The 19,436-nt window shown below is 48.1% G+C and overlaps 1 protein-coding gene across 5 annotated transcripts in view; it reads right to left on the minus strand.

The window, feature by feature from the left end:
* The window catches only part of LOC115480807 (excitatory amino acid transporter 1-like), a 216,673-nt gene that overhangs the window by 134,968 nt on the left and 62,269 nt on the right, over positions 1-19,436 (minus strand). Inside the window, exon 1 of one of the 5 annotated variants that reach the window (XM_030219725.1) lies at positions 1,545-1,596. The exons of 3 other annotated variants lie outside the window; for them this stretch is intronic. The gene's annotated coding sequence lies outside the window, so the exon portion shown is untranslated. Of the gene's footprint in view, positions 1-1,544; positions 1,597-19,436 lie in introns of those variants that run through there. One more of the 5 variants, XM_030219727.1, reaches the window with a different exon arrangement.

The following is a 19,436-nucleotide window of genomic DNA, read 5'->3' on the forward strand; positions in this document are numbered from 1 at the left end:
CTGGCAGCTCCTGCTTAAAAATGGCAGATGTGACCTCTAGCCAGCCAGCCAGCCAGGGAACTAGTCCCCAGCAGGTAACAAAAACATAAATGCAATTATACATACAACAAAAATACAGAAAATGATGGCAAATAAAGATGAAAGGTACTAGGGGATCTTTCCATGAATACATTACAGTCTCGATTATCTGATCTAAACAGGACGGACCCATTGATAACTGAAGTCGGATAATATGGAAAACACTGCAAAAACCCCTCAAACAATGTGCAGAGTTTCTGATTTTCAAAACTTGATCTAAAACAAAGGGGTCCTTTTACTAAGGTGCGCTGAAAAATGGCCTGCGATAGTGTAGGCACGTGTTTTGGGCGCATGCAGAATCATTTTTCAGCACACCTGCTAAAAAGGGCTTTTTTATATTTGGCGAAAATGGACGTGTGGCAAAATGAAAATTGCCGAGCGCCCATTTTGGGTCTGAGACCTTATCGCCAGCCACTGACCTAGCGGTAAAGTCTCACGCGGTAACCGGGCGGTAATGACCTACGCGCACCAGATAATAAAAAATATTTTGGGGGGCGCATGCCAAAAATGATATTACCACAAGGGCCACGCGGCAGCCATGCGGTAACTCCACTTTGGTGCACGTTGGGTGAACGTAGGCGCCTACGTGGGTTAGTAAAAGGGCCCACAAGACTGTACTATAGTCCCGAACTCCAAGGTAAGCACCATGAATTTCACTCTCTAGCCAAATGTCAGCCAGTGTAAGAAAAACAAGGCTAAGTAAAAATTTCTGCCAATAATAAATAAATAAATTTAATAATAATGTGGGCAACTGCATTCTGAACCAATGCATCGATTAGCTGCTAAGCCCAACAGCACTGCATTGCAATGGTCAATCCCAGTCAAAGAACCATCATATCAAAGTCCTCTGGAGTAAGAAAAGGTTTTGAACAGCTGATCAAACTGCCCTCACATGAATTGCCATTGAGAACCATAAAAGCACAGGATGGTCTGCTGTAAGTCCGTCCTTGTACTTTTAAGGGAACAGGTGTGACAGGACTCAGCCACCCAGGAAAATGTCACAAGAATCAGAGCTGGTACGAGTCCAAGAGAAGAGAATGAATTCTTCACTTTATTTTCCACTGCATATTACACACAGTTCCTCTCTAAGCCCCGCATACTAAAAGTATATTTAGAAGACAAATATATTTCCTCAAATTTAAATCTGGTCTCAGGACATATCTATTTGAGCAAGCTTACTCTGGTTTGTTTTTACTATACCTATATTTGAGGCATCCTTGGTTCAGGTATTCTTGGGGCAAATGGCATGCTCCCCTTCTGTGCTCTATTCGTTCCTATATTTTTGCATTCCTTTTCCTTCCTCTTTTAATACATGTTTGTAAACTGCTCTGCTGTATTTTCTGAGGGTAGTATATTTGGCTAAATAAACCATGAACCATAAACCAAAAAGAAAACTCATGGTATAAATTCAAGAGAAAGAAAAATGATAAGCAATTGAAAAACCAAGGTTCTTGGGACTCTATTACCTTAAACAGCAATTCAGCCTCAGTCTCATTAGAAAATGCTCACAGAATGACAGCTCATGGAGTGTGCCTTCCTGTACATGGCGCATCCTCCTCCTCCTCACACACTCCCCCACTCTCCTCCTATTACAGGCAGCCCTGGCCAGACAGGAAAGGGGCGTGAACTACACACAAGAATTTATGGGTCAGTTTTGGCAAACAAAGCTTTTATTCAAAGGGAATAGATATTAATGTCTGGCCCTGCTCTGCCCTGCATATAAACTAGTGTCCCACCACAGCTATTTCTGCATTTCAGTGGGTTTTATGTTTAATTACTCATTTTTCCAAATCTGAACTCAAAACGAGTTAGAGATTCAAGTGACTTAATATATACTGCCATCTTGCAGTTTCTCCATGTGAGGAAACTGGGGCCAATCAAACTGAGTGAAGATGGAGCAGGTACCAAAGGCTCAGGTTACAGGGGAAGGGGCATTTCACTTGTAGGGAGAAATAAGCTGGCCAGCTCAAAAAGGACAGAAAGAGAGAGAGCAGCAAGGTCAGTAGAGTCAACTTTTACAAAGAATGACAAAATTACCCCTCTTCCCATTCTTCTCTAGCCTGTCAAGAGTGTTGCTTCTCAGAGCCAGGGCCGCCGAGAGGGGGGGACAGGGGGGACAAACGTCCCCGGGCCTCCGGAGGGGGCCCGGCGACACCGCAGTCCGACCCGCCCTCCCTCCGTCGCTCCCAGCACTAACCTTAAATGCCTCCTTTCACCACGTTCGCAGCAAGCAGCAGCAGGGCAGGCCACTCCTTCCTTCCATGTTCCGCCCTCGCCTGACGTAACGTCCGCGAGGGCGGGCACGGAAGGAAGGAGAGGTCTGCCCTGCTGCTGCTTGCTGCGAACGTGGTGAAAGGAGGCATTTAAGGTTAGTGCTGGGAGCGACGGAGGGAGGGCGGGTCGGACTGCGGTGTCGCCGGGCTTGCTGCTTGCTGAAAGGAGGTGTTTAAGGTTAGTGTAGGGCCCGGCCCGGTAGCGGGTGGAGGGGGGGCCGGCGACCTCGGGTAGGGGGGCCCGGCGGCGGTGACGACCTCGGGTGGTGGTGGGGGCCCGGGGGCGGCCTTGTCCTGGGCCCGGCTCTGGCTCTCAGCGGCCCTGCTCAGAGCTGGTTCCTCCACCCCAGCACACATGTAGCTTCACGCCTCACTCTCCCCTATCCCCTCACCTACAGCATCTAGGCAGCCCCCTGAGCCTGTGGGGACTAAGGACCCCAGCCTCTTCCAGCAACAGACTGAGGAAGAGGCGGCTGGGTACCACAGATCTCAGTGCACATGAGTACAGAGTGCTGTTCACGTGCTGTGCTAGAAAAGAAACTCAGACAGGAAGGCGAGAAGACTGGGGTGTTGAAATAAGCAGGGGAGAAAAGGGGACTGAGATAGAGAGGCAGATAGTGAGGGGATGGATTTGATTTTTCTGTGTCAGCTTCTCAAAAATCCTTATTCCAGCCCAAAGAATAACAGTGAGCTTCCTCTGGCCCACAGATCCTGACCTGAATCAGGGAACAGCACCTGCAGTAAATGTCAGAAAAAGGAGTCTTTTTCCCAATCTTAACCAAAATCATCTTTAAGTCCAACCAATATAAATCTGTAAAATACATGAATACTGCAAATCACAAACTCACTACTGGTATTTGGATCTCCAGAATTAATTTTTCTCTTGCAAAGCATAGCCAACAAAAGCTGTTTGGGGTGGCATGGTAACACAGTTGTCTCCCCAATGTCTGAGGAGGGTTTCTGTTTTCTGTCCATCTCTAAATTTCACAAACTTAAAGGCTGAGACATATCAGAAGACCAGCACTGAGCCAATGAATAATCAGGACAAGGGATTATAGCCCTCCTATTGTTCTTGTATATGTGCCCTTAAAAGTTCATGCTTTTTTTCAGTAGAAGCTCAAGGCAAGTTAACATTCAGGTACACTTGGTATTTCCCTGTCTGCAGAGGGCTTACAATCTCAGTTTGTACCTGAGACAGTGGAGGATTGATTGACTTGCCTAAAAATCACAAAGAACCCCAGTGGGATATGAACCTGACTACTTTGGTTCTCAGACTGCTGCACTAACCATTAGACTACTCCTAATATAGGAATAATATAGGACATCTTGCAGCATGGCTGTGGCCATTTGGGCCTCAGGAAGGAAGCAGCCAGGCAGCTTTCAAGAATACAAACCAGTGGCATGGCCAGACACCCAATTCTGGGTGGCCTAAGCCCAATGTGGGTGGATACAAGAACCCCCCCCCCCCCTCCTTCAACCTGGTATCTCTCCCTTCCTTTCCCCCAGATGATCAGGTGTCTCTCAATCCTTGCCTCCCACCCTCCCCCCCCCCCCCCTCCATAGCCTTTTAAGCCTTCAGTCCACTGCTGGCAGTGGGCAGGGACTCATACCCACTGCTTGCACTGGCCCCAAGCCTTCCTTCTGACCTGGTTGCACCTTTGCACCTTTTTCTGAGCTGTTTCGAGAGAAGAGGACATTTCTCTGGTAAGTGAACGCTGAACTTAAAGATTGGGGTTTAAAGGAGAAATTGTAGGTTAGTGTTAGGCAAAATAAAAATATAGAAAGCAAATTTTATCAACTAATCTCCATAGTCTTTTGCACTTAGTTTTAAAAATTTTGTACCACAGCATTAACAGATAGAATCTAGCAGGCACAGCAGCATCTAGTTTAGTATTAAGGGGGAATAAAGAGAGAGAGAGACAGAGAAAAGCAAGTATCATTAACTAGTTACCATAGAGGGGCATAATAAAACGGGTGCCCAAGTTTTCCTGAGGGCGTCCAATGTAACGCCGATTTTTAAAAAAGGTTCCAGAGGAGATCCGGGAAATTATAGACCGGTGAGTCTGATGTCGGTGCCGGGCAAAATGGTAGAGACTATTATTAAGAACAAAATTACAGAGCATATTCAAAAGCATGAATTAATGAGACAAAGTCAACATGGATTTAGTGAAGGGAAATCTTGCCTCACCAATCTACCACATTTCTTTGAAGGGGTGAACAAACATGTGGATAAAGGTGACCGGATCGATATTGTGTATCTGGATTTTCAAAAGGCGTTTGACAAAGTACCTCATGAAAGACTCCAAAGGAAATTGGAGAGTCAAGGGATAGGAGGTAATGTTCTATTGTGGATTAAAAACTGGTTACAAGATAGAAAACAGAGAGTAACATAGTAGATGATGGCAGAAAAAGACCTGCGTGGTCCATCCAGTCTGCCCAACAAGATAAACTCATATATGCTACTTTTTGTGTATACCTTACCTTGATTTGTATCTGTCATTTTCAGGGCACAGACCGTATAAGTCTGCCCAGCACTATCCCTGTCTCCCAACCACCGGCTCTGGGACAAACCGTATAAGTCTGCCGAGCACTATCCTCGCCTCCCAACCACCAGCCCCACCTCCCACCACCGGCTCTGCCACCTAATCTCAGCTAAGCTTCTGAGGATCCATTCCCTCGGAACAGGATTCCTTTATGTTTATCCCACGTATGTTTGAATTCCGTTACCGTTTTCCTCTCCACCACCTCCCGCGGGAGAGCATTCGAAGCATCCATCACTCTCTCCGTGAAAAAATACTTCCTGACCTTTTTCTTGAGTCTGCCCCCCTTCAATCTCGTATCGTGCCCTCTAGTTCTACCGCCTTCCCATCTACGGAAAAGGTTCGTTTGCGGATTAATACCTTTCAGATATTTGAACGTCTGTATCATATCACCCCTGTTTCTCCTTTCCTCTAGGGTATACAATGTTCAGGTCAGCAAGTCTCTCCTCATACGTCTTGTAACACAAATCCCGTACCATTCTCGTAGCTTTTCTTTGCACTGCTTCAATTCTTTTTACATCCTTAGCAAGATACGGTCTCCAGAACTGAACACAATACTCCAGGTGGGGCCTCACCAACAACTTATACAGGGGCATTAAAACCTCTTCTCTTCTGCTGGTCACTCCCCTTTCTATACAGCCTAGCAACCTTCTACTTACGGCCACCGCCTTGTCACACTGTTTCGTCGCCTTCAGATCCTCAGATACTATCCAAGATCCCTCCCCTCGTCGGTACCTATCAGACTCTCCCCGCCTAACACATATGTCTCCCGTGGATTTCTACTCCCTAAGTGCATCACTTTGCATTTCTTCGCATTGAATTTTAATTGTCAAACCTTAGACCACTCTTCTAGCTTCCGCAGATCCTTTTTCATGTTTTCCACTCCCTCCCGGGTGTCCACTCTGTTACAAATCTTAGTAGGGTTAAATGGTCAGTATTCTCAATGGAGAAGGGTAGTTAGTGGGGTTCCCCAGGGGTCTGTGCTGGGACCGCTGCTTTTAAACATATTTATAAATTATCTAGATATGGGAGTAACTAGTGAGGTAATTAAATTTGTTGATGACACAAAGTTATTCAAAGTCGTTAAATCGTGGGAAGATTGTGAAAAATTACAAGAGGACCTTACGAGACTGGGAGACTGGGCGTCTAAATGGCACATGACGTTTAATGTGAGCAAGTGCAAAGTGATGCATGTGGGAAAGAGGAACCCGAATTATAGCTACGTCATGCAAGGTTCCACGTTAGGAGTCACGGACAAAGAAAGGGATCTAGGTGTCGTCGTTGATGATATGTTGAAACCTTCTGCTCAGTGTGCTGCTGTGGCTAAGAAAGCAAATAGAATGTTAGGTATTATTAGGAAAGGAATGGAAAACAAAAATGAGGATGTTATAATGCCTTTGTATCACTCCATGGTGCGACTGCACCTCGAATATTGTGTTCAATTCTGGTCGCCGCATCTCAAAAAAGATATAGTGGAATTAGAAAAGGTGCAGAGAAGGGTGACGAAAATGATAAAGGGGATGGGACGACTTCCCTATGAGGAAAGGCTAAAGCGGCTAGGGCTCTTCAGCTTGGAGAAAAGGCGGCTGAGGGGAGATACAATACCGATCTATAAAATAATGAGTGGAGTTGAATGGGTAGATGTGAAGCATCTGTTTACGCTTTCCAAAAATACTAGGACTAGGGGGCATACGATGAAGCTACAATGTAGTAAATTTAAAATGAATCGGAGAAAATGTTTCTTCACTCAACGTGTAATTAAATTCTGGAATTCGTTGCCAGATTATGTGATAAAGGCGGTTAGCTTAGCGGAGTTTAAAAAAGGTTTGGACGGCTTCCTAAAGGAAAAGTCCATAGACCATTATTTAATGAGATAAGCAGTATAAAATGTTTTGTACTTTTTTGGGATCTTGCCAGGTATTTGTGACCTGGATGGGCCACTGCTGGAAACAGAATGCTGGGCTTGATGGACATTTGGTCTTTCCCAGTATGGCAATACTTATGTACTTATGTATATATGCAGAAACAGGAAGCTGAGATAGAGGGAAGCCTCAGAGCTGTCACAAGTAGTGGGTATGAGTCTGTACTCGCTGCTGGCGAAGAACTGACAGGTTTAAAAGGTACCAAGGGGTGGGGTATAGAGTTGAGAGATGCCAAAATGCCTGTGGGAGACGGGAGGGAGAGATGCCAGGAGTCTTCCGTTAGCAGGGCTTCAGGAGCCCTACCAGCCATGTCAGTGATGTGAAACTGCTGGGTGGACCTGTGCTCACCCATGGCTCAACACTTTTTCAAGTCTCATTTTTGAACAGATTGTCGTGCAAATGCATAAAAATATTATTCAGATATTTCTACCAGCAGTTCATTGGGTTTTTTTTCATTTTTTGTTCATCCTGGAGGATGTAAAGTGTTTGAAAGCACCCAACACTTAACAAACCCTAAATCATTCTAGTTACTGGAAAAACTGTCCCCCTGATGTCCAGGGAGGGAAAACGAGCCAACAGCCTACCAGGGATTTATTTTGGAAGGAGAAGAGAACCCTTCGACTACCAGGGATCATATGTTGGGGTAAAAGTAGGTTCAGTGCAGACAGTAGACCACCAGGGGTGGTGTAAGGGGTGGGGTCAGGTCCACTGGACCTGGGATCTTGGTTCATTGGAGCTTTGCATCTTCTCAGGCTTGGCATTAAATCCCTGCCTTGTCCTCAGCCTTTATCTGTTCAGCACATGTTCCATAGTAATAGTAACATAGTAACACAGACATGGGGGCAGCCAGTGCTTGTCCCTGGGATCAGTAGCATGAATCGTGCTGCTATTTGGAATTCTGTCAGGTACTTGTGACCTAAATTGGCCACTGCTGGAAGAAGGATACTAGGCTAGATGGACCATTGGTCTGACCCAGTATGGCTATTCTTATGTTCTAAAGAAATAACTAGTACAATTTGGCCATGATCAAGAATACTATATAATTCACTAAGACGTGCTTTAACAGTTGTTTCTGTACTATATAGAGACCTAAAACCTGTCTGTCGAGGATGTAAAATGGATTGATGCTCACAATGGCTAAGAAGTTGAACCAAAACAATTTTTTCACATAATTTTGAAATGAAAGGTAAATTAGAAACAGGACGGTAATTAGATGAGGTAGCAGGGTCCAAAGAAACCTTTTTAAGGAGAGGAGTAACAATTGCTGTTTTCCCAACAGAAGAAACAATACCAGTGTAAGACGATGAGTGATCGATCAACTGACGACTCAAAGGTAACAAACCATGAGTAGGAAAAGTCAGCCATCTGGACAGCGCTGAATCTAGCAAACAAGTAGTAACATGCACTGAATGAAGAACACATTTAATCTGTGTAATAGATGGAATAGAAAAAGAACCCCAAATAGAAGAACAAGTTGCTGACGAGGCAGAAGGAGAATGAAGACACCAAGTAGAAGTAGAAAGAACGGAATTAGATGGCAGGGAATCACGTAACACTGTGCATTTTGAAGTGAAATAGTCTGCAAGATCTTCAGCAGATGGGCAAGAATGAAGACAAAGGTTAGGGGGTGAGTCAAGAAACTACTGAGAACAAGGCTTTAGTAGAATTAGATGATTTGATAATCAAAGTAGAGAAGTAAGAGCATTTTGTATCTTTAAGTTTCATATAAGGCCTCATTGAAGGGCCACTAAAACTGTTAACTCCTCTCTTACAGAAGGGCAGCTGCCAACACTTCTAAAAGGAGCCCTACTGAAAAGAGCTCAATGGACCAGGACAAGCTCGAAAACTACCGACCAGTCTCTAGCATTCCTTTCCTGGCAAAACTTATAGAAAGGACAGTCTGCAGTCAACTCAACGACTGGCTAATTCAAAGTAATTGGCTAGACCTGTGTCACTCTGGCTTCAGAAATGGTTATTGGACAGACACAGTTCTTGTGTCCCTTCTTGATGATCTGCATAGAAACCGTGACAGGGGATCTGCCTCGATACTAGTGTTGCTCAATTTATCAGCAGCCTTTGACATCGTGGATCATAATATTATGCTTACAAGACTGGCAGAAATAGGTATCAGTGGCACGATATTTACTTGGTTCAAATCTTATTTGACAGATAATCAGTTATGTTCAGCAACAGCTCATCATTACTTGGGCACTGGACTGTGGGGTACCACAGGGATCCATACTGTCTCCCAAGTTATTTAATATTTACATCAATACTCTGGCTAAGCTGCTTCAGTCAATGGACACAAAATTCTACATCTATGCTAATGATGTGCAACTATTCATACCCATTGAACCAGATCTACCCACAGCTCTGAGTAAACTGACTGTCTGCCTTACCACAACTCAGAAACAACAACAAACTTTGCCTGAACCCAAATAAAACAGAGATTCTTTGGGTACCAAACACAAGTGGACAAATACCCAACTTCAAAACACCTTTTGGTAAGCATGGAACTCTCCCTAAAATCACAGGTCAGGAATCTTGGGATACTGCTAGACTTATCCATCACTTTGATCCCACAAATTCAAACAACTTTCAAAAATTGTCTCTATCACCTACGGCAGCTACTAAATCTCTCTCCATATATTGAAAAGGCGAGTCTGACCACAGTGCTCCATGCCATGATGACATCATGACTAGACTACTGTAAAGCGAATGCTACATACCTGTAGAAGGTATTCTCCGAGGACAGCAGGCTGATTGTTCTCACTGATGGGTGACGTCCACGGCAGCCCCTCCAATCGGAATCTTCACTAGCAAAGTCCTTTGCTAGCCCTCGCGCGCCCGCGCGCACCGCGCATGCGCGGCCGTCTTCCCGCCCGAAACCGGCTTGAGCCGGCCAGTCCAGTATGTAGCAAGACAATACTCTTAAGGGAAGACACAACTCCAAAGGGGAGGCGGGCGGGTTTGTGAGAACAATCAGCCTGCTGTCCTCGGAGAATACCTTCTACAGGTATGTAGCATTCGCTTTCTCCGAGGACAAGCAGGCTGCTTGTTCTCACTGATGGGGTATCCCTAGCCCCCAGGCTCACTCAAAACAACAACCATGGTCAATTGGGCCTCGCAACGGCGAGGACATAACAGAAATTGACCTAAAAAATTTTACCAACTAACTGAGAGAGTAGCCTGGAACAGAACAAACAGGGCCCTCGGGGGGTGGAGTTGGATCCTAAAGCCCAAACAGGTTCTGAAGAACTGACTGCCCGAACCGACTGTCGCGTCGGGTATCCTGCTGCAGGCAGTAATGGGATGTGAATGTGTGGACAGAAGCCCACGTCGCAGCTTTGCAAATTTCTTCAATGGAGGCTGACTTCAAGTGGGCTACCGACGCAGCCATGGCTCTAACATTATGAGCCGTGACATGACCCTCAAGAGCCAGCCCCGCCTGGGCGTAAGTGAAGGAAATGCAATCTGCTAGCCAATTGTATATGGTGCGTTTCCCTACAGCCACTCCCCTCCTATTGGGATCAAAAGAAACAAACAATTGGGCGGACTGTCTGTGGGGCTGTGTCCGCTCCAAGTAGAAGGCCAATGCTCTCTTGCAGTCCAATGTGTGCAGCTGACGTTCAGCAGGGCAGGAATGAGGACGGGGAAAGAATGTTGGCAAGACAATTGACTGGTTCAGATGGAACTCCGACACGACCTTTGGCAAGAACTTAGGGTGAGTGCGGAGGACTACTCTGTTATGATGAAATTTGGTGTAAGGGGCCTGGGCTACCAGGGCCTGAAGCTCACTGACTCTACGAGCTGAAGTAACTGCCACCAAGAAAATGACCTTCCAGGTCAAGTACTTCGGATGGCAGGAATTCAGTGGCTCAAAAGGAGGTTTCATCAGCTGGGTGAGAACGACATTGAGATCCCATGACACTGTAGGAGGCTTGACAGGGGGCTTTGACAAAAGCAAACCTCTCATGAAGCGAACAACTAAAGGCTGTCCTGAGATCGGCTTACCTTCCACATGGTAATGGTATGCACTGATTGCACTAAGATGAACTCTTACAGAGTTGGTCTTGAGACCAGACTCAGACAAGTGCAGAAGGTATTCAAGCAGGGTCTGTGTAGGACAAGAGCGAGGATCTAGGGCCTTGCTGTCACACCAGACGGCAAACCTCCGCCAATGAAAGAAGTAACTTCTCTTAGTGGAGTCTTTCCTGGAAGCAAGCAAGATGCGGGAGACACCCTCTGGCAGACCCAAAGAGGCAAAATCTATGCCCTCAACATCCAGGCCGTGAGAGCCAGAGACTGGAGGTTGGGATGCAGAAGAGCCCCTTCGTCCTGCGTGATGAGGGTCGGAAAACACTCCAATCTCCACGGTTCTTCGGAGGATAACTCCAGAAGAAGAGGGAACCAGATCTGACGCGGCCAAAAAGGAGCAATCAGGATCATGGTGCCTCGGTCTTGCTTGAGTTTCAACAAAGTCTTCCCCACCAGAGGAATGGGAGGATAAGCATACAGCAGACCCTCCCCCCAGTCCAGGAGGAAGGCATCCGATGCCAGTCTGCCGTGGGCCTGAAGCCTGGAACAGAACTGAGGGACTTTGTGGTTCACTCGAGATGCGAAGAGATCCACCAAGGGGGTGCCCCACGCTTGGAAGATCTGACGCACCACTTTGGAATTGAGCGACCACTCGTGAGGTTGCATAATCCTGCTCAGTCTGTCGGCCAGACTGTTGTTTACGCCTGCCAGATATGTGGCTTGGAGCACCATGCCGTTCCGGCGAGCCCAGGTCCACATGCTGACGGCTTCCTGACACAGGGGGCGAGATCCGGTGCCCCCCTGCTTGTTTACATAATACATGGCAACCTGGTTGTCTGTCTGAATTTGGATAATTTGGTGGGACAGCCGATCTCTGAAAGCCTTCAGAGCGTTCCAGATCGCTCGTAACTCCAGAAGATTGATCTGTAGATCGCGTTCTTGGAGGGACCAGCTTCCTTGGGTGTGAAGCCCATCGACATGAGCTCCCCATCCCAGGAGAGACGCATCCGTGGTCAGCACTTTTTGTGGCTGAGGAATTTGGAAGGGACGTCCCAGAGTCAAATTGGTCCAAATCGTCCACCAATACAGGGATTCGAGAAAACTCTTGGACAGGTGGATCACGTCCTCTAGTCCCCCAGCGGCCTGATACCACTGGGAGGCTAGGGTCCATTGAGCAGATCTCATGTGAAGGCGGGCCATGGGAGTCACATGAACTGTGGAGGCCATGTGGCCCAGCAATCTCAACATCTGCCGAGCTGTGATCTGCTGGGACGCCCGCACCCGGGAGACGAGGGACAACAAGTTGTTGGCTCTCGTCTCTGGGAGATAGGCGCGAGCCGTCCGAGAATCCAGCAGGGCTCCTATGAATTCGAGGTTCTGCACTGGAAGAAGATGGGACTTTGGGTAATTTATCACAAACCCCAGTAGCTCCAGAAGGCGAATAGTCATCTGCATGGACTGCAGGGCTCCTGCCTCGGATGTGTTCTTCACCAGCCAATCGTCGAGATATGGGAACACGTGCACTCCCAGCCTGCGAAGTGCCGCTGCTACCACAGCTAGGCACTTTGTGAACACCCTGGGCGCAGAGGCGAGCCCAAAGGGTAGCACACAGTACTGGAAGTGGCGGGTGCCCAACTGAAATCGCAGATACTGTCTGTGAGCTGGCAGTATCGGGATGTGTGTATAGGCATCCTTCAAGTCCAGAGAGCATAGCCAATCGTTTTGCTGAATCATGGGGAGAAGGGTGCCCAGGGAAAGCATCCTGAACTTTTCTTTTACGAGATATTTGTTCAGGGCCCTTAGGTCTAGGATGGGACGCATCCCCCCTGTTTTCTTTTCCACAAGGAAGTACCTGGAATAGAATCCCAGCCCTTCTTGCCCGGATGGCACGGGCTCGACCGCATTGGCGCTGAGAAGGGCGGAGAGTTCCTCTGCAAGTACCCTCTTGTGCTGGAAGCTGTAAGACTGAGCTCCCGGTGGACAATTTGGAGGGTTTGATGCCAAATTGAGGGTGTATCCTTGCCGGACTATTTGCAGAACCCACTGATCGGAGGTTATGAGAGGCCACCTTTGGTGAAAAGCTTTCAACCTCCCTCCGACTGGCAGGTCGCCCGGCACGGACACTTGGATGTCGGCTATGCTCTGCTGGAGCCAGTCAAAAGCTCGCCCCTTGCTTTTGCTGGGGAGCCGCAGGGCCTTGCTGAGTCGCACGCTGCTGACGAGAGCGAGCGCGCTGGGGCTTAGCCTGGGCCGCAGGCTGTCGGGAAGGAGGATTGTACCTACGCCTGCCAGAAGAGTAGGGAACAGTCTTCCTTCCCCCGAAAAATCGTCTACCTGTAGAGGTAGAAGCTGAAGGCTGCCGGCGGGCGAATTTGTCGAATGCGGTGTCCCGCTGGTGGAGAGACTCTACCACCTGTTCGACTTTTTCGCCAAAAATGTTGTCCGCACGGCAAGGCGAGTCCGCAATCCGCTGCTGGATTCTATTCTCCAGGTCGGCGGCGCGCAGCCATGAGAGCCTGCGCATCACCACACCTTGAGCAGCGGCCCTGGACGCAACATCAAAAGTGTCATAAACTCCTCTGGCCAGGAATTTTCTGCACGCCTTCAGCTGCCTGACCACCTCCTGAAAAGGCTTGGCTTGCTCAGGGGGAAGAGCATCAACCAAGCCCGCCAACTGCCGCACATTGTTCCGCATGTGCATGCTCGTGTAGAGCTGGTAAGACTGGATCTTGGACACGAGCATAGAGGAATGGTAGGCCTTCCTCCCAAAGGAGTCTAAGGTTCTAGCGTCCTTGCCCGGGGGCGCCGAAGCATGTTCCCTAGAACTCTTAGCCTTCTTTAGGGCCAAATCCACAACTCCAGAGTCGTGAGGCAACTGAGTGCGCATCAGCTCTGGGTCCCCATGGATCCGGTACTGGGACTCGATCTTCTTGGGAATGTGGGGATTACTTAATGGCTTGGTCCAGTTCGCAAGCAATGTCTTTTTCAGGACATGGTGCAAGGGAACAGTGGATGCTTCCTTAGGTGGAGAAGGATAGTCCAGGAGCTCAAACATTTCAGCCCTGGGCTCGTCCTCCACAACCACCGGGAAGGGGATGGCCGTAGACATCTCCCGGACAAAGGAAGCAAAAGACAGACTCTCGGGAGGAGAAAGCTGCCTTTCAGGAGAGGGAGTGGGACCCTCGGTGTCAGACACAAGTTCACGAACCTGTGTCTGCAACCTCGCCCTGCTCGACTCAGTGGAGCCACGTCCACGATGGGGGCGTCGAGAGGTAGACTCCCTCGCCCGCATCGGCGAAGCTCCCTCCGCCGACGTAGTCGGGGAGCCTTCCTGGGAGGTGGCCGCGGTCGGTACCGCACGCGGGTACCGACGTCGGGGACCTCAACCTGGGCGATGGGCCAGCCGGCGCCACGCTCGACGGTACCGGAGGCGCAAGCACCGCCGGTACCGGAGGGGTAGGGCGCAACAGCTCTCCCAGAATCTCTGGGAGAACGGCCCGGAGGCTCTCGTTTAGAGCGGCTGTAGAGAAAGGCTGTGAGGTCGATGCAGGCGTCGACGTCAGTACCTGTTCCGGGCGTGGAGGCTGTACCGGGCTGTCCAGAGCGGAGCGCATCGACACCTCCTGAACAGAGGGTGAGCGGTCCTCTCGGTGCCGATGCCTGCTGGGTGCCGATCCCTCGGCGACCCAGAGCTCTCGGTGCCGACATGGGGAGGAGACCGGTGTCGATGCTTCTTCGATTTCTTCCGAAGCATGTCACCGGAGCTCCCCGGCACCGACGAGGAGGACGTCGAATCCATCCGTCGCTTCCTCGGGGCCGAGACTGAAGAAGGTCGATCTCGGGGGGCTGTACCGCAGGAGCCCTCAGGGTAGGAGGAGACCCACCCGAGGGCTCACCGCCACCAGCAGGGGAATGGACAGCCCTCACCTGCACTCCACCCGATGCACCACCGTCCGACGACATCAGCAGACAAGGTCCTGGTACCACCGACGTCGATGCAGCTATCCGATGTCTCGGCGCCGATGCAGAGGCCCGATGCCTCGATGCACTCGATGCAGGGGCGGCCGAGGAAGATGGTCTGGACGCTGACGACGTCGATGCACTCGAAGATCCCGGTGCCGATGCCGACGAAGAGCCCGAGAACAACACGTTCCACTGGGCTAGTCTCGCTACCTGAGTCCGCCTTTGAAGAAGGGAACACAGACTACAGTTCTGAGGGCGGTGCTCGGCCCCCAGACACTGAAGACACGACGAGTGTCGATCAGTGAGCGAGATAACCCGGGCGCACTGGGTGCACTTCTTGAAGCCGCTGGAAGGCTTCGATGTCATGGGCGGAAAAATCACGCCGGCGAAATCAAAGGCCGAAATGGCGAAAATTGAAGCACCAAAAATTTAGAGGGAGAAAAAATCTCGACCGAGGCCGAAAAGAGGCCTACCCCGACGACGAAAGAAAACTTACCGGGGCAAAAAGCTGGAAGTACGGGGAGGATTGACACGAAACCCGGTCGGAGGGTTTCCGGAGCACTTCCCGACTAACAAAGCTTTCCCGAAGGAAAAAAACACGCTCAAACAGAATTTGGACGCGCGAGGTCGACTTTCCGGGGCTCGACACGGCGAAAACACGACCGTACCGAGTGCGGACAAAAGAAGACTGGCCGGCTCGAGCCGGTTTCGGGCGGGAAGACGGCCCGCGCATGCGCGGTGCGCGCGGGGCGCGCGAGGGCTAGCAAAGGACTTTGCTAGTGAAGATTCCGATTGGAGGGGCTGCCGTGGACGTCACCCATCAGTGAGAACAAGCAGCCTGCTTGTCCTCGGAGAATGCCTTGTACAACGGCCAAACCAAAATGAGTTTGTATCAGCTCCAACTAATTCAGAATGCTGCAGCACGACTAATAGAAGGCTGCAAGTGGCATGACCACATCATACCCTTCCTGCAAAAGCTACACTGTCTACCAGTACCTTACAGGGCTAAATTTAAAACTCTAAGTTTGATTTTTCAAGGCCCTCAGACAAAATGGGCCAGAGTACTTAAAGAATAAATTCTTATACACTGCTAAGGTCCTCTCAAGAATCATCACTATCTGTACCCTCATCAAAAGAGATTGTACGATGTGATACCCGCCAGCGAGCCTTCTCAGGAGTAGCCCCACACTCTGGAATTTACTCCCGGAGAGGCTACGTATAACTCGAGACTCCCTCTACTTCAGGAAGCAGATGAAAACCTGGCTCTTCTCCCAAGCATTTAATACATAGGGTAACTGACTACACACCCATTCTGCACCTGGACTAGCTTGCTACACATACTGTAACTTAGATCAGTTCCTTATTTATTTTTTTTTTTTTAGTTACATTTGTACCCTGCGCTTTCCCACTCATGGCAGGCTCAATGTGGCAGGCAATAGAGGGTTAAGTGACTTGCCCAGAGTCACAAGGAGTTGCCTGTGCCGGGAATCAAACTCAGTTCCTCAGGACCAAAGTCCACCACCCTAACCACTAGGCCACTCCTCCACTCTCTTGCTTAACTATACAAAGAACTTGCCTTGAATTTAATTAACCATCAAATTATAAAAACTATATATACTGTTTTCAAGTTTACCTCATTTCTGGTATTTATATTTATTCTTGGTTATTTTACTATTGCTATGCTGTTAACAAAATTGTGATGTTAAACTATACCTGCTGTACAACACCTTGGATGAATCTCAAGGCGGGTAATAAATCCCAATAAATAAATATTGTAGAGATTCTAGAAATTGTAAACAGCATAGTTGCCTCAGGGATCACTTGCTGTATATCAAGTGCTGAAAATATTGTAGTGGAATACAATTATGTACAGTAGGTTTTTTTCTGTGTTTGGAGGGCTCACTATACAAAAGAAAGGAGGTAAAGTGGGATTTGTACCTGGGTGCAATTTGTTAAAGTCCACTGCACTGACCATTAGGCTGCCCCTCTACTCTGTAGGGATCTTTGTGTGGCCATTTTGAACATATAAAAGTTTTTGTGAATGATTTTTTGGCGTTCATATTTTAGACGTTTCAGTTTGGAAAATGGCTGTTCATTTTGGACGCTTTCAGCGAAGCACATCCTCCTCACCTATTTTTGAACAGGAAATCCTGACATTTTTCCTCTTCAAAAACAGCTGTGAAACGGCTGGGTATTTTTGGATGTAATGAGTGGGAATTCCCAATTCTGACTTGGACTTTTTTTTTTAATACCCCTCTGTATGTCCATATTCTATAACATCACATAGGGATAGGGGATGGGATTTGATATACCACCTTTCTGTGGTTACAATCAAAGTGGTTTACATATTATATACAGGTACTTATTTTGTACCTGTAGCAATGAAGGATTAAGTGACTTGCCCAGAGTCACAAGAAGCTACAGTGGGAATCAAACCCAGTTCACCAGGATCAAAGCCCTACCTGATGATGTGCCCTTTTAGTACACCAATTAGCACTATAGAGTTTAGTGCATCCTTTGTGGTGCCACATTGGGTGCCATTTACAAAATTACTCCCATACACCTTGGATTCTATAAATGACGACTAAAGTTGTGCGTGCAACTTAATTGCTTGAAAGGCCAATCAGCGCCAATAATTGGATGCTAACAACCACTGGTGTTAATTAGGATTTACATGCAGATCATAATCTATAAAGATCCACACGTAAATCCTAATGCACGTAACTTTTTGGGGTGTGTGGCTAGGGGTGTTCCAAAATTGTACATATGCATACCCTTCATAAAATAACACTCAGTGCATAACATTTTTGGCGATGATTTTTAGGTGCCACTTATAGGATTTACCCTAGTGCTTTTAGTAGGTACCCAGTGATAAAATTACTCTATAATACTATAAATAGGTGATAACATTTATGCGCCAATTACTTATAAAAAGATGTAGATTACTAGCATATATGTGTATATGTGCATGTATATATGCATACATATGCATGTACAAAGCCAGATATGCACCTATGCAGTGGCATATTTAGGGTAGGTACGTCATGGTGTACACACCCCATCAGACCCCCCCCCCCCCCCCCCGTTAAAATGTTCTTGCCGACTTCACCAGGCAGTGGCAGCAGCACTCATAGGCCACCTGCGGCCTGCTCCGAGACTTCCTCCCTGAATCGTGGCAGCACGGGGGGCAGGGGGAGACGCACCTCCTCTAAGAAGTTCCTGGCTACATAATATGCGGGGGGGGGGGGGGGGGGGGGAGACGCACTCCCTCTAAGAAGTTCCTGGATACGTAATATGCACATATTTATTTATTTGTTACATTTGTATCCCACATTTTCCTACCTATTTGCAGGCTCAATCTGGCTTACATAGTACCGTAAAGGCGTTCACCAATTCCAGTATATACCGTGTACTTTACAGGGAGGAATGCACAGGGGTGGACTAAGGGTGGAGGATGGGCAGGTGCATATTTACAGACATAACTATAAGTTACACGTGTGTCACTGGAGCTTAGGCAGACATACCGTACCTACTTAGTAGCCTAGTGGTTAGTGCAGCAGACTTTGATCCTGGGGAACTGGGTTTGATTCCCACTGCAGCTCCTTGTGACTCTGGGCAAGTCACTTAACCCTCCATTGCCCCAGGTACAAATAAGTACCTGTATATACTATGTAAACTGCTTTGAATGTAGTTGCAAAAAACCACAGATAGGGAAAATTAGGTTCTTACCTTGGTAATTTTCTTTCCTTTAGTCACAGCAGATGAATCCATTAACTGATGGGTTGTATCCGCCTACCAGCAGGTGGAGATAGAGAACACTGAAAAACCATAGTGCCCTCTTGGACGGCTAGCTCCATCTGCCTTCAGTATTCGAAACTTCCAAAGCAGAGTGAATCCTCAAAGTAGAATAACATGAACTTTCCTCACAGCGAACGAACGCCCCAAAACAGGAGCAATAACCATACAAAGGAGGGACGATCTCAACCTTCTGTAATAGAACAGTATATAGAAATCCTGAAAACTGTTTTGCAACTCCTCCCGATGAGGAACTGAACAAAAAACAGAGTCAGACAGGGAGGGATCATGGATTTATCTGCTGTGACTAAAGGAAAGAAAATTACCAAGGTAAGAACCTAATTTTCCCTTCCTTGTCATCTGCAGCAGATGAATCCATTAACTGATTGGGATGTACAAAAGCACTCCCTAGGTAGGGCGGGAACAGGCAACTCCGCGAGCAAGCACCTGCGCTCCAAAATGCGCGTCCCTCTGCGCTGCAACATCCAGCCTGTAATGCCGGACAAAAGGGAGCTTAGAAGCCCAAGTAGTCGCACTACAGATCTCTTGAAGAGAGTACCCCCGTTTCAGCCCACGAGGAGGAAATCGCTCTCGTGGAGTGTGCCTTGAGCGCGTCAGGTGGAGACCGCCCTGACAGCAGATACGCAGAAAAAAATGACTTCCTTGAGCCAACAGGCTATAGTTGCCTTAGATGCTGGAGACCCTCTTCGAGGACCTAATAACAACACAAAAAGGTGATCAGAAGTCCTGAAGGCATTTGACATCTTCAGATATTGCACCAGAGCCCTGCGGACATCCAAAAGATGTAACTGCCCAAAGGAGTCCGG

The sequence above is a fragment of the Microcaecilia unicolor genome, chromosome 11, assembly GCF_901765095.1.
Source record: "Microcaecilia unicolor chromosome 11, aMicUni1.1, whole genome shotgun sequence".
Classification (NCBI taxonomy): domain Eukaryota; kingdom Metazoa; phylum Chordata; class Amphibia; order Gymnophiona; family Siphonopidae; genus Microcaecilia; species Microcaecilia unicolor.